Consider the following 14334-nt stretch of genomic DNA (forward strand, 5'->3'; position numbering starts at 1 on the left):
AAAATAAGGAGTAAAATTTTTTTTAAAATTTAAGTAAAAAAAGTAATAATAATAAAAAATACGTACAGAAAAAGGCGAATAGATAAAAAAGAAGAAAAAAAAAGAAAAAACTTATAAAAAAAGCAAAAAAAAAAAAAAACCTAAGAAAACCAGCAGCTCCCTCACGTGGATAGGCGTGGTTTGATGTGGTAGGTCTTCGAGGCTGCTCTCAGAGGCTCCGCCTTAGTGTTTGCAGGGGATTAGATAGGCAGGCGGCACACCAAGTTCTGCTGAACAAGAACTGTAGGCCACTCTAATGAGTCCGATCTCCTTTTGCCGTGGTTGAGCAGAGTTGTATTTTCCAGGCCTGCCTCGGTTCAAAGTTCCAGTCCATGCACTCTTTATGCTACCACAGACGGTGTTTTTGTTTTGGTTGCTGGCTTCTTAGGGGGAGGAAGTTTGTCTAGGCTCAGGCTGGGATTTCGGCTGCCTCTGCCTGAGGCGAGATGCGCAGGAGGAGGTGAAGTGTGCGCAGTCTCAGACCCAACCCTCAGCGGGGATCGTGTTAGTGTTGGGGGAGGAAAGAGTGCGCAGCTGTTGCCTGAGGCGGCGCCGGGAGCTGCTGGAAATGAGCTGGGAGCTCCTGTAGCCTGTGTGCGCGCACCCAGGTCTCCGCCGCCGCCAATTCCCTGCCGGGATCACGCAGAGGTGGGGGCTATTTTTTCCCTGTTGTCACCCGGGATTCAGGTTTTGTGGGGCCAATGCTGGGGGCAAGATGCACCGTGGAAATGAGGTACGTGCTCCCACTCCCAAAACCGAGGTCGAAGTGAGCACCCCTATCACCGCGTGGCAGCGTTCCCCGACTCCTCGCCAAGATGGCGCCGGGCTGGAAGCTGTTCCTTCCCTTGCGCGCCACCTGGGTTCGGGATTTAGGCTACCCAGCAGTTATCTATGGAGTGAGCTTCTCTCTCCAAGCGCAGTTAAGCGTTCTTTACCTCTTCCCCAGAGACAGTACTATGAGCGTGTTCAGTCTCTCTGTCTCTTCCCTTTGTCTCTAGGGCTCCGCGCGCTTACCCTGCGTTGGGCTGGGGCTGCCACCTCCCCTGCCCGTCTTGGGCTGGCCCGTTTTCCAATCTCCCCAGTTCGCACTCACTCACTCAGGTATCCTTCAGGTTCTCTTCCTTCTGGAGTCCGTATTTTCTCCTTCCGCTCTTGCAGATGAGAGCAATGTCCTTCTCAGTTCGATCGATGGGACAGACGAAGTTGACAGAGCTCCCTTCCTCTCCGCCATCTTGGCTCCTCCCTAGTGTTGTTTTTAAAATCATGAGCAGTTTTGAATTTTATCATGTTATTTTTCCTGTCTTTTGAATTGATCATATGTTCTTCCCCCTTTATTTTACTGATAGAATATATTACATTAATTGATATTTTTCAGATGTTAAAATACTCTTGTATTCTTGGGATAAATCTCACTTAGCCCTGATGTTCTTTTTCTATATACTGCTGGATTCTATTTGCTAGTATTTTGTTGATACAAAATTAGTCTGTAAGACAAATTAGTCTGTAATTTTGTGTTGTTCTTTTTGTCTCGTATGGTATCAGTCTTATAGAATAAGCTGAGGTTGTTTCTTCTTCTGTTTTTTGTAGGGGTTTGTGAAGAATTGGTACTAATCACTTTTTAAATGTAGAAGTCACCAGTGAAGCCATCTGGGTCAGGACTTGCTTTGTAGGTAGTTTTTAAATTTCTAATTTAATCTCTTTTTATTATAGATCTATTCAGATTTTCTATTTATTTTTGAATCAGTTTCAGTAGTTTGTGTCTTTCTAGAAATTTGTCCATTTCATTTAAGCAAATAAAATTCCTTTACAATCCTTTTCATTTCTGTAAGGTTGGTAGTAATATTTCTCTTTCATTCTGATTTTAGTAATGGGAGTTTTATCTCTTTTTGCTAGATCAGCCTCATTAAAACTCTGTCAGTTATGTTGATCTTATCAAAGAATCAAGTTTTAGTTTTATTGATGTCCATGGCATGTCTATTCTCTATTTCATTAATTTTTGCTCTAATCCATATTATTTCTTTCCTTCTGCTTGCTTTGGATTTCATGTCTCAGTACAGATTTATTGAATTATGAAATAAATGATAAGTATATTTATGTCTTCAGTAACAAAATTATACAGGAAGAGCCAATAAATGACCTCTAAATAATAATCATGTGTGTGTCCTGCAAAATAACTGAATTTATTGATAGTCCTCAGTCTTACTGATATTTCCTGAAAGAGTGACTTCATTTTGAAATGAGCAGATATTGCCTCTAGGAGTACCCGGATCACTTCAGGATTTGATGCCACACTCAATAGACTCTAATTCCTCTTTTTCACTAAGATTTCTTCATTTCTTCAAATAGGCCAAACTAATGAACAAAATTGAGGTTTGGGGAGAGGAGGACTGGAGTCATGGTGGCTATGTTTAGATTTGGATTAAAATTCTTAATTCTTAAAGCACAATAATAAGGGATGTGTTGTCTAATTAGAAACTGTGTCTCTACCTTTGGAACCAAAAGGGAAACCCACATGTGAAGATGCAGTGGGCAGTGTTCAAGTTTAAAATGAAGGAAGATTACCACCTCATGCCACTTGAGATTGTGGAGGGTGTCCAAGGCTCGTGGCCTGGATGCTCTGACCCAAATCAGTGACTACACCCATAAGGGGAAGGACAACAGAGCAGACCCACAGGTAGTCCCTGTGTACACCAGTCCTGCCACTTGGCCACCCCCTTTTTAAAAATTTTTTAATTTTATTTTTGAGACAGAGTACATGTGAGCAGGAGTAGGGGAGGGACAGAGAGAGAGAGAGAGAGAGAGAGAGAGAGGAGAGAAGATCCAAAGCGGGCTCTGCACTAACAGCAGTAAGCTGGATGCGGCACTCAAACTCACACTGCAAGCTCATGACCTGAGCCGATGCTGGACATTCAACCAACTGAACCACCCAGACACCCCTCCTTTGGACTCTCTGAGTTTGGGGAGAAAGCAACCTGAGGTGGGCTTTCTGATATTTGGAGTTGAAAACAACCTAACTGACATACCTTCTGCTAACTGTGTTTTTAGTTCTTCCTTAAGTCCCTGGAGGTCTGTGTCTGGAGAGATGAGACTCATATCTAGGCTCCAAATGCACTGCTTTGACTCTCTTCTCACCTCCCATGGTCAGCAGAGGTGACATTTCCAACTCTATAGCTGAAGCTTTATCTTCACATCTAGTAAATAATATGCAGGTTCTCAAACTCATATGGTTAAGAACCACTGGGGTGTTGAGGCGGGGGTTGCCTCTTAAACAGGGATTATGTGTGTCTTGGGTGGGACACAAGAATCTTCATGTTAAGTAAGTTTCTGGTTAATTGTAGTGCAAGATATCTGAAGACAGCATTTTGAAAACATCCCTCCCTACCCTGACCATCTTCTTCCCTGCTTGCTATTTACTGACCTTACCCGATCAACTTTCTTCCCACTTCTGGCCTTCATTCAGGACTTTATTATTGCTGCTTCTCTCTCTAGACTTTTTCCTGGGGTAAAAACATGTTTCTCCCCTGGGGCTCTCTACGAGTTTACAGGAGATGCCATATGCATCCTCCGTCTCTGCCACACTGATGCACGCCCTGGCTGTGGCACTGTGGTGGATTCTGCCACTCACTCATTCATTCACTAAAAATATTTATTGGGTGCTGATCACATTGTAGCCACTCTGGTTCTAGACACTGGGAGGTCCTAAGAAGGGCAAGACAGTTTCTAGATATCAAGTTGAACAAGACAATGTGCTTTTCTCAAGGGAGCATAGGTATGATGTTTCCAAATAACTTATAGTAAGGAGGACAGATAATTAAACCTGACAGTAATATATGCAACGTAATAGAGAATGTTAATATTATCTTAGCTATGGTTCTCTTTTCCCTAATGACTTCAAAATATCTTATGATCTGTTATTTTATTTTCAGTGCCCTTGATTATTGTCTCCAATTTTCCCTTATCCTGCTACGAGCCAGACTTTACACCATCTTCTATGCCAGCCCTTTAATGCTGGATTGTAATTTCGTCCCAACACCAGAAACATATCCACTGGCCAGGGTTCTTAGCTTCAGAGAACAGAATTCATCAGAGCTACTTTATGCACATTTATTGAGGGAAGTATTTATAGAATTAGGAGAATTTGAAGAAATAGACTCTATGTCCAGCTTCCAGGAGCAACCTTTCAGACCACGTAAGAGAACAGGGCTGCCTCAGGGCTATGGTCTTGACCATGAGCAGGAAGTTGCTGAAGCGCTCTGGCTCCAGGACCACCTCACTTCTTTTGTGGTCTGCACTAGCAAAACAGATGCCATGTGCGTAACCCTCTCCCCACACAGCTCAGAGACTCAATCTCCTCATTTATAAACCATGAGTAGTGTCTACCTCCAGGTCACATTTAACACATTTCACAGCTGATATGGCATAGGCACAGACCCATGAGAATGGATATATATTATACATCACTCATTAGGACTTACTGGTGGCAACCAGCTGAATATCAAACCTCTTGGCAGTATTACAAGTATTAATGGCGCTTGCCCCAGTAATGCCAAGTGGCAAAGGCTGGTCTAATGGCACTAGGTGCATAGCGCCTGAATGGTTTGATTGAGGTCGCACAAGGTGCCAGCGATCAGACTGAGGTGAGAATTCTGTGAACACTCCCAAGATCTTAGAGAGAATACTCTCACAGATCTGGAGAAGAAATCAGGGGGTGGAGGCGAGAGGTTAGCATCCTAGTCTCAGACTCTGAATAGTGAGGCGCCTGGGCCATCCATCTGAGCACAACATGCACACACAAGGAAGAGGGCTGGCAGGGGGTTGGGGGGGGTGGTGTCAAGGAGGAGGCTGCTTCATTTCTTAACTGTCGTTCTAGTGAAACATGTGGATGACTTGAAGTGTGAGAGGTAATAAGAAGGACTGGGAGCATTAGGCTTTGGGGTGCCCTCTGCATGAGAATGATGGGCACTAAACCTGTCTGAGGGAAAGGTGTGGACAGGATTCAACACACCAGAGACTGGAGTCTAGCACCTTGAAAGTTTAATGAGGACAGTCAGTGAAGCAGTACTCTGTGATGGATCACGTCAAAAGCATCACTTAAATCAAGTAGCATCATGGTGGACAACGACCATTTAATTTAGCTACTGAAAGGTCATTTGGAACTCTTAATAGTGCACTGTCAGTAGGACTTGGCTTCTCATTCTAGGCAGATGAAGGTCCATTAGGTCCCCAGAGTGGGGGACTTAAGATCAGAGCCACCTGGACAGGTGATGCACCTGAATACATAAGGAAAGGCAGAAGGAGAGACGTCAAAGTGAGGCAAAGTCTCTGAGGGTTTGTCTTTCTTTCTTTTTACCTTTTTTATTTTTAATTTTTTAAAGATCTTCTTACTTGAGGTCCCAGAAGAGTGATATTAGAAAGACAATAACTGAACACAAGGCTGTAAGAGGGAGCATTGCTGTTGCGTTTTGTAGGCAAATGAACACGTTATATAAGCAGCAAGTTATAAGGGCCATGCACAAAGAGGAGAGTTTAATATCGAAAATCAAGCTTGCAACTGACTGTATCTGATGCATATTTAATGAGGGGGCATAATCAGGGGATATGAGAGCTGTAAAGAACCTAGTCAATTGTCTGGTTCAACCTCCTTATTTGCACAGACCAGGAAAATAAGTGCAGAGATAACACCCATGTCCCAAGTTTCAACAGTCATAATGGAAGAGGCAGGGATTAGCATTCAGGCCACTGGACTCTGTCCAGGCCCATCCACTTTGCCCTAATTGTGCTGTAGAAGCCCTGGCTGTACACAGACGTTTCCTGTTACTGACTGCACCTAAACAAAGGCTTCAGGGAGGCAGCTAGGAATGGGAGAATCCAGCTGGGCTAGAGTCACTCAGGCGATCCTGACAGGTTGTGGATTTAGAGCCCAAAGGGCAGAGCCTCCATCTTCCCTGAGAAGAGATGTCTAGAGCTTGGGTACCCCGCTGCCCACTCACCTACCAGGAGGCCCCGGGCTTGTGAGGGTGGAGGGGGTGCGTGTGCATGGGTCAAAGGAAAGAATACTCTTGCAGATGCCCCAAATCAGTCCCTTCCTTCTGGTGTCTATCTTTAATTTCGCCATTGAAATACACAGCTCCTTTTCCTCATCTCTTTTACCTTCTTTGGAATGGATTACCATAACTCAGTTGCTTTTCTTATTCCATCTCCCCCTCTTTACTGGTTGGGAAGTTATACCCTCTATTTCTAATTTTTTACTGTTAGTTCTCAAAACTTTAACATGTTTACTTATCAAGCTACCATTTAATCATCATAATTCCTTTTCTGTCAATATAAAGACATTCGATTTCACTCAGATCCCCCTGTCCTTACTTCCAAGCTATTGTTGAGGGCTTTCAGCCTTAAAGATTAGATATTGCTATTTTTTATACAGTTAATGTTCATTTTACTTTCATGTTTACCAATTTGTTTACCCACAGTCCTTTTTCAGACCTGCCTTTTTCCCTGAAGTGTATATTTCCTTTCTTTAGTGAGGGTCCTATAGGTGTGGTAAACTCTCTCTCTCTTTTTTTTTTTTTAATTTTATCCCTCTTCCAAAAAAACATTTTGCTGGATACATGATTCTGTGCTGTGTCTGGTTCTTATTTTCTCCCGACAGAGATTTCCCCACCCTCTGTGGCTTCCTGTGTAGCTGTAGCCAGTGGGCTGTTTGTCTAATTGCCATTGCTTGTAACCAAGTGGTATGTCTCCTCTGCCGGCCTGAGGGATCATCTTTATCTTTCTTTTATGGTAGAGTTACTACAACATGCTCAGGTGGGGATTGCTTTTTATTTATCTACGTGCTTCTTATCTATCTGTGTCTTTATACTTCTCTACTCTTTTTGCTCAACGTGGGCATTCGTTAAACCTTCTCCTTCTATCTTTCCTCTCTTTTACTTTCAGATTTTCTGTTTTAGTGACTCTGTGTGCTAAATTTTGGGTAATGCCCTTGGATCAGTCTTCCAGTTTGTGGCTCCTTTTTTCAGTACCTTTAATCTTCCATTTAACTCACTACTCATTTTTAGTTTTAATAATATTTTTCCTTTCTAACATTTTCTAATGAATCATTTTTAAATCTTCGTGGTTTTCGGTTTCTTGATCCTTTCCTGATTCCATCTTTTACTTTAAACATTTCACTGAGCCTGGGTGGCTCAGTCAGTTAAACGTCCAACTTCTGCTCAGGTCAGGACCTTACTGTTCATGAATTCAAACCCTACTCTCTCTGCCTCTCTGCTGCTTGCTCTTTCTCTCAAAAAGAAATAAACATTTAAATAAACAAACAATTCATATACCGTAATTTTGTTTCCAGTAGCTCTGATATCTGAGGTTCTTCTGGATATAAATTTTTTGTGTATCATTACTCCTGACTCCACCATGTTGACTTATTTCCTTCGGTATTTGGTAATTTTTACTTGAGGGATTCTTTTTTTTTTTTTTTTAGAGACAGAACACGTACTTGTGGGGGAGGGGCAGAGAGAGGAAGACATCAGCAGGCTCTGTGTTACAAGCACAGAGCCCGATGTGGGGCTCGAATTCACAGACTATGAGATCATGAGCCAGAGTCAAGGATCAGATGCTAAACTGACTAAGCCACCCAGACACCCTCCTTGAGGGATTCTGTTTGATTGAACTTAATTTGTTCTTCCAGAGAATTGTGTTTTACTTTTGCTTGGGCACTTCATAATGCTACTAATGTGGCACCACTTAATTTATTTTTTTTTTTTTTTTTTTTTTACTTTTACAATCCCTACAGGGAAGGAAGAGGGAATACGGAAAGAGAAGAGACCAGTCTTCTAGGAACATAGGTGGAGCACATTTGGGTGGGTCCCTCCTGCACTGTAAGTTTGTGTGTTGTGTGCATTTAACCATGTGAGCAGGTTATTGATGCTTGGGGATGAAGAGTAGAATAGAAAAATAAAAAACGAAATCTGGAGCTCTTAAATATTGCATTGGTTTTGTTTTTCAGAGGGGAGGGGATACCATGAACTGCAAAATAGCTCAGGGGAGTGGGTTTGCAGTGAGAGGAGAAATGGATGCTAGGTAATCCAGCTGCTTTTTGAGCATTTCTTCCCACTCTTTGCTAGGTTTCAGGGGGGAGTAATGGAACCATATGTAGGAGGCCCTTGCAGCAGGTGGTAGGGGTGTGAAAGAGGCCTGAAAGGAAGGGCATCTGTGCAAGATCAGAGGGCTTTGGAGTAATTGTGCCCACCAGGAAGAGCCATAGGTTGTTCTAGAGATGAGCAGGGTCACAGTATGAGATGGGGAAGGAGCACTACATGTGATTAGTAAGAAGGGGCTCCTGGGCGACTCAGCTGGTAAGTGCCAACTTCATATCGGGTCACGATCTCATGGTTCACGCATTCCAGTCCTGTGTGTCTGTGCTGATAGCTCGGAGCCTGGAGTCTGCTTCAGATTCCATGTCTCCCTCTCTCTCTGCCCCTCCCCTGCTCTTTCTCTTTCTCTCTCTCTCAAAAAATAAATACACATAAAAAATTTACATGTGATTAGTAAGAAAATACTTGTTATGAAAAGGAGAAAGTTAGCCAAATGAAAATACTAAGCTCTGCCTAGAGGGAGTGCTAATTTCATCCTTTGCTTTCAGGTCCTCCAGGAAGCCTTCCAGGATAGCACCCCTTTCCCAGGTCCCAGGCAACCTTCGCTCAGCTTGTTTTGGCTTTTGGTCTTGCTCTGGATGAGGGCACAGGACCAGGAGGCAGGGTGCCAGCAGCCAGGCAGGGGCTCCTGCAGCAGATTCTGGTCAAGAGGAGGGGACCAGGCAGGAACAGCTTGAGGCAGAAAGGCAGAAAGAGTGACCACTGTGACTGTTTCCAGCAGATCCACTTGTTTTAATTTTTATCCTAAAGCTTGATAGCACAGGTTATGTAAATGTGATCTCCACACCAGGGTGAAATAGGCCTAAGGATACAAATTCTGAGAAAATATTATTCAAGTTTTTTCCATCTACAGTTTGAATAGAGATAGTTCAAATTCTGGGTTATTTTTGGTTTTGTTATCTATTTACTGTTTACTGACCTGGTTTTAGCTCACTGTGGATATTTTACCCCTTGATCCCAAGTGATTTCCCATATTTTCATTTTAGCTCAGCAATACTTTATTTCTACCCCAGTTTTTTGAGATATAATTAACACATAACATTGAATAAGTTTAAGGTGTACAACATAATGATTTGACATATGTTTATATTATGGGATGATTGTCACACTGTTTAATTAATATCCATCTCCTCACATAGTTACAAAGACTTTTCTCCTCTCTGATGAGAACTTTTAAGATATACTCTTAGCAGTGTTAAAATATACAAAACATATTGATAACTACAGTCATCAGGCTGTATATTACATCCCCCAGAACTTATTTATTTAATAACTGGAAGTCTGTACCTTTTGACTACCTTTATCCACACCACACACCCTCTGCCTATTGGCAACTACCAACCCAATCTCTGTTTCTATGAATTTGGTGTTTTTTAGATTTCACACAGAAATGAGATCAAGCAGTATTTGGTCTGACTTAAAACCTTCAGGGTCCATCCATGTTGTTGCAAATGGCAAGATTTCTTTCTTTTCTGTGGCTGAATAATATTCCATTGTTTATATGTACAACATTTTCCTTATCCATTCATTCATCAGTGGACACTTAGATTATTTCCATGTCTTGACTCTTGTAAATAATTCGGCAATACTTTAAAAAGTATGCTTGTTGTCATTAATCCAGGACCTACTATTCTCACAGAAGGAATTTATCATAGCAATCCATAGTCCTCCCTCAGAGGAATCCCTAGAAGTGTGTTGATCTTCTCATTTTTCATACCCACCTAGTTCCAAAATTATTTTAGCTGGCTTACAGGTATTGCGTGCTGGCTAAGGAGAAGTTGATGGTTACATTTCTAGGGATCTTGCAAGCCATTTGTTGCTGGGAGCCGCTCCGGCCTTGCTGGATGACACGGTCACAGTAAGGAAATGGCAGACATGGCACAGCTCCTGCCACAGGTGACGGAAGCTGGCATCTCCTTCTGTTAGCTGATTGCTATTGATTAGGCCTCACAATGTTCCAAATCAGACCGATATTCCCCAGATACCTCATGGGAAGAATCATATTCCCACCTCTATAAAGAGGAAGTTAAACAAAGCACTGCAGATGTTTGTGGAAAGGCTCTTCTATTGAGCTTCACAAACTTAAGACAGGGAAATAAAGGGGGTTAAAGAACCTAAGAATAATGTTTACTCTGGCAGGGAGAAAAGGCCTAATTTAGGAATAAGAAACAAGAGCCAGGCATAAGTTACTGCGTATACATATGCTAATTTGGTGCCCATTGTGAAGGTGGGTAAGAGTAGTTACAACTTAAACTCATATGCAAAGGCCGGCTCATCTAGGGTGCCTATGGCACTTACACCTTCAGCATCAAAGAACAAGGTTGACAAAAGGTTTATTTACTAACCATCACGAATATATTCTTCCTCTTGTGAGGCAAATAGAATGCCTCCTAGCCTTGTTTCTGCCTGAATTTTAGCGTCATTGTTATAAAATATGTTTGCTATCTGCTTCTCACTGAAACATCCTGCTATCTTCTTAAGATTTACTACTGGTTCAAACAAATGTGTATGTTATCTGCTTTTCACTGAAAATATCCTGTTATCCTATGATGTGTAAATTACCTCATTGTAATTAGAATAGTTCTGAAAAAAATGCCTCTGTAAAACCTGTTTCTGCACCCTTTTCAAAGCATCTTTATCACTGAGAATTATTTGTAAAAATTCCACTTTTTGATGTCGTAAGTCTATAAATAAAGGCCCAAAACCTGGTGAGATAGAAGAAGATGATGCCAGGATGATGTCAACAAAGAAAGAAACTGCGTGAATCTGTTTTCCCGACCACCGCTACCCGTTCAGGGAGCCCTGGACCAGCCGGAGCGGGCCTCCAGCAATTTGTTAAACACAGCCATTATTAAAAATTAAAATACAGAAACTTACAATTAAATACATTATGTTAAAATAAAATTAACAAAATACTCAAATTCATCACTTCCTTTTTCTGTCAATGCTCCTCAAACTGTTGAGGTTGTTTATCTCCATTTTATCTGCATAATGAAAATGCTACAGAATGGTGTCCCTACCACACATCCCTTCCTAAGTCCACATTCAGCACCCTCATGTTGGCACCCTGAAATTGGTGGTATCAGGAGTATTTACACCATGGAAATGGGCAAACACTATAAATCAAGGTTTCACTTACTGCTTTACCAATTGTCTACACTTCATAAAGGAGTGGTAATAGAATGGTAATAGTGCAGATGAAACTTAAAATGTGTCATGTCTATAGTCATATTCTGAATAGCACAAATACACTGCATAAATATTCTTCCAATATTTGAAAACAATTCACCAGTTCAGCAAAAAGTCACTCACGTCATGAATAATAAGTGAAGTTGTTGTTTTACTTTCATTACTGGAGTCCAGCCGAAGTTGGTCCAGGGTCCCCTGAAGGAGGCGACAGTGTCAGCGGAAAATTGGCGGAAAATTGGAGGCGAGAGAGCCTGGAGTTTCTTTCTTTCCTGGTTGGTCACCAGTCTGGCATCTCTCTCTTGCCAGGTTTTTTGCCTTTATTTATAGATTTAAGTGTTAACATGACATCAAAAAGTGGATTTTTTACAAATAATTCTCAGTGATAAAGATGCTTTGAAAAGGGGGCAGAAACAAGTTTCACAGAGGCATTTTTGCAGAACTACTCTAATTACAATGAGGTAATTTACACATCATAGGATAACAGGATATTCTCAGTGAAAAGCAGATAACATACACATTTGTTTGAACAGGTAGTAAATCTTACAACTAAGAAGATAGCAGGATATTTTCAGTGAGAAGCAGATAGCAAACTCATTTTATAACAATAATGCTAAAATTCAGGCAGAAACAAGGCTAGGAGGCATTCTACTTGGCTCACAAGAGGAAGAATGTATTCGTGATGGTTAGTAAGTAAACCTTTTGTCAACCTTGTTCTTTGATGTTGAAGGTGTAAGTGCCATAGGTGCCCTAGATGAGCCGGCCTTTGCATATGAGTTTAAGTTGTAACTACTCTTACCCATCCTCACAATGGACACCAAATTAGCATATGTATGCGCAGTACTTATGCCTGGCTCTTGTTTGTTTCTTATTCCTAAATTAGGCTCTTTTTCTCCCTGCCAGAGTAAACATTATTCTTGTGTTCTTTAACCTCTTAGGAGAACCTTTCAACAAACATCTGCAGTGCTTTGTTTAACTTCCTCTTTATAGAGGTAGGAATATGCTTCTTCCCATGAGGTATCTGTGTGGGGAATATTGGTATGATTTGGACACTGTGAGGCCTAATCTAAAGCAACAGGCTTAATTTCACATGAGCAGTAGTAGCAGAAGGAGATGCCAGTTCTGCCTCTCATGGCAGGAGCCGTGCACATCTGCCATTTCCTCACTGTGACCGTGTCATCCAGCAAGGCCGGAGCTGCTCCCAGCACTTCATCCTCTTTGTTAAAGTAAATAAAAATATCAACCAACATTCATGTTTGAACCAACATTCACATTGAACCTATTCACAACCATAGGTTAACTGTGGGTAAAGATTTGGCAAAAATAACAAAAAATTATATGAGAATTGCATGACTGTGAAGAATTTACAATAAAGAGTAATGTGTATTTTACTATACCTTGCTTATTATGGGTTAGACATCATTTATGTCAGCAAAGTTTGTAATAAATTTATGTTTATATATGCATTTTTCCTCCAGACAACCAGTTGTGAAACATTCACCAGACCAACTCTGCTTACAGAGATCTACAAATACAATAAGGTAACCCAGATTTGAAGCAGATGAGAAAGAGCAAGGAATAGCAAGGAAGGGGAGGTATTAGAGCTGGAAATGATGTTAGTACAAAATTTCATATTATAGAGTATAGATACATGCCATGATTGGCCACAGATTTGTCGTTAAGCTTCTTAGCATGTTTGTAAAAAGGACAATTTGATCTCATGTGTTAAGTTTTCAGTAGTCCAGTGAGAAATTGTAGAGTTTCTCCTAAACTAAATCCAGAAAGAATTTTATTCTGATGGTTTGTATAGAGCAGCATATTTTTATGTCAGTAATATCCTTAGAGAAAACCATCATGTAGAGTCATGTGGTGTTTCCAGCAGAGCCCCTCTTGGGAGGCTGAAAACTTGTTGCCAAAGTGCATTTCTGGAAATAATACATACTGAAGTATTTATGGATGAAATAATATGAACTCTGGGTTTTGTTTTAAAGTCCTTAACAAAACAAATAATCAAAGTGAAAAACTGAAGCAAGAAGAGCAAAATATTAATGAATGTTGAAGCTGGGTGCGAGGCAATTGGAAATTTGTTATACTCTTGTGTCTACTTTGAGACAAAATTAAGCCTGATTCATAATGTCTCGTATTTAAAAAATTTTTAATGTTTAAATATTTATTTATTTTTGAGAGAGAGAAAAAGAGAGAGCAAGAGCAGTGGAGAGGCAGAGAGGGGAAGAAAGAGAGAGAATCCCAAGCAGGTTCTGAGCTGTCAGCACAATGTGAGGCTCCAATTCACAAACTGTGAGATCGTAACCTGAGCCAAAATCAAGAGTCAGATGCTTGACTGAGTGAGCCACCAGGCATCCCACTTTATCCCTTTTATCTTGTAATAATTCCTCTTCCTTTCTTCCCAACACACCATTATGCCCCATCCCTACCCGCCCCCATGACATTCATATGGTAGAAAACTCAGGTAATTTGCTCTGTAGAATTTCCCACATTGTGAATTTGTCTGTTGCTTTCTCATGATGACAGAAAGTGTTACCTTAGCGGAGAAATCCATTAAAGTTAAATATTATGCTACAGGAGTGAGAAACCAGGCATGAATGCTTTAATGGAGACAAAGTGAAGAGAGTTGAAGCCACCTGATCCTAGGGAAAGAATCACTGTAAACAGGGGGAAGGTTCACAGGGTAGATAAGGGAGGGGATCCAAAAAGAAACCCTTTTGAAAGCCTTCATTTACTCCTGAGCTCTGTTTGTTCTTTGTCTTCTAGCACCTTCCCTTTCCTAATCCTGGCACCTTAACCCTCAAGCAGAGTGGTCCGGGATAGAGCAGCAAGGGAAAAAAGTATCAGAGGCACTTGCTTTCTTCTGGCTGCCCTGTTGAACTACTGAAGAAGAGTTTCAAAAGAGAAGAAGAAGAAGAAGAAGAAGAAGAAGAAGAAGAAGAAGAAGAAGAAGGAGAAG

At 41.3% G+C, this 14334-nt stretch overlaps 1 long non-coding RNA gene across 1 annotated transcript in view; it reads left to right on the top strand.

The window, feature by feature from the left end:
* LOC115282145 overlaps nucleotides 1–14322 on the top strand; it is a 42061-nt gene extending 27739 nt beyond the window's left edge. Inside the window, exons 3-5 of the long non-coding RNA XR_003904528.1 lie at nucleotides 7823–7889; nucleotides 12848–12910; nucleotides 14142–14322. This is a non-coding gene — a long non-coding RNA (uncharacterized LOC115282145). The remainder of the gene's footprint in view (nucleotides 1–7822; nucleotides 7890–12847; nucleotides 12911–14141) is intronic.
* The last annotated feature ends 12 nt before the right edge of the window (nucleotides 14323–14334 follow it).

This window comes from Suricata suricatta, chromosome 2, assembly GCF_006229205.1.
Source record: "Suricata suricatta isolate VVHF042 chromosome 2, meerkat_22Aug2017_6uvM2_HiC, whole genome shotgun sequence".
In the NCBI taxonomy this organism is placed as follows: Eukaryota; Metazoa; Chordata; class Mammalia; order Carnivora; family Herpestidae; genus Suricata; species Suricata suricatta.